Raw genomic sequence first — 1342 nt, 5'->3', positions numbered from 1 at the left:
GCTCAGCCATCGGTTTTTTAAATTCAAATAAAACGCTATTAATTAAAGTGAGAAGTTTAAAAATATTTAGATAATAAAAGGACCTATAAAATGACTGTCGAATGCTATGATAGCTTAATTAGGTTACAAGTAAGTTTTTTAAATAGAAATTTTGAAAAATATTTTTTATTTTTTAAAAATGTAAACAAAATTTTTGGAATTCCACTTAAGTACGTGTTGTAAAAGCAATAACAGTAAAAATTTCAGATCGATATCTGCATTAATGTTAGAAAAATTTAACTTCATCGAACAAAATTAAATTGCCGAAAATTAGTCGTTAATACCTTTTTATCCTTTAGATGTTGCGTACCGGGAGTAAAAAAAAATCCTATTATAAGTTATTCTGTTCAGTTATTTTATTATTTCAATGGTGTCATGTAGATCATTCTCGTATACTCAGTAATTTATAAATATATTTCTTTGTTGGCAAGTCAATCGAATTGATATTCAAGTTAAATTTAAATCACAGGTAGTTAAATTTATTTTAATCACTGAGAAAATGTCTAATCTTAACACTGTCTTTTCCCGATGCACAATGGTGAACGAGCGCCATCTGTGTACAGTATCAGGAAAGTGACTAGAATAATAATTTGCTCCCAGTTGCAGGAACTACCTTTGAAAGGAAAGGATTCAATTCAATCTTCATATTTCTTTTTATAATACATCTATATATATTATTATTTGAAGCCTAAAGATTCTGCCTTTAGTAAATGAATTTCAAAATTTCTTCTGATTTGTATACGAAATAAAGAAAAAAAGTAGACTTACACTGCACCACTTTAAATAAAAGCACTTAGATCTATATAAAATTTAAAGTTCTACAGAAGATCATACTTACCTGGCACTGGGGATGCCTTGATCAACAAGGAGGCTCCCCCGAGCAGAGACCTTCCATTGCACTTAGGAGGGTTGACGTTCGCCACATCCGCAAATTGCGGTTGCTTGGGGTGCACAATTTTTGGTAGCTGGGACTGCGTTCGCGCTGTCCCTACTATTTGTGAAAATAAGATTACACATCTTAACACAGCCAGCCTTCTCTATGAAGGAGCCATTTGGGGCCGACAAATTACAATTTCTTTTTTGATGCTTAATGTAAGCAAGTGCATTTCAGCGTTCTGAACACAAGTTTGACCGAAAATAATTCTTTTTTAATTTTAATTTGCTGAAAGAGTACTCAGCACTTGCTATAGTAACTGGCAACGTAAAGAAAAGTTTTATTACATTTAGAAATAATTCATTATAATTATTATTTAGTATGTATTGCAATATGTTTTGTGCATTGTTTACATCTCTTTCATTCAAA

At 31.1% G+C, this 1342-nt stretch overlaps 1 non-coding gene across 1 annotated transcript; it reads left to right on the top strand.

Annotated features, from left to right (window-relative positions):
• Positions 1 to 869: 869 nt before the first annotated feature.
• LOC129964416 (U1 spliceosomal RNA) lies at positions 870 to 1030 on the top strand. The gene has a single exon (XR_008784193.1). It is a non-coding gene; the product is annotated as a U1 spliceosomal RNA (small nuclear RNA).
• Positions 1031 to 1342: the final 312 nt, after the last annotated feature.

Source organism: Argiope bruennichi, chromosome 3 (assembly GCF_947563725.1).
Source record: "Argiope bruennichi chromosome 3, qqArgBrue1.1, whole genome shotgun sequence".
In the NCBI taxonomy this organism is placed as follows: Eukaryota; Metazoa; Arthropoda; class Arachnida; order Araneae; family Araneidae; genus Argiope; species Argiope bruennichi.
Note: the sequence above shows the minus strand (reverse complement) of the source record. Positions and strands in the feature narration are given on the sequence as shown.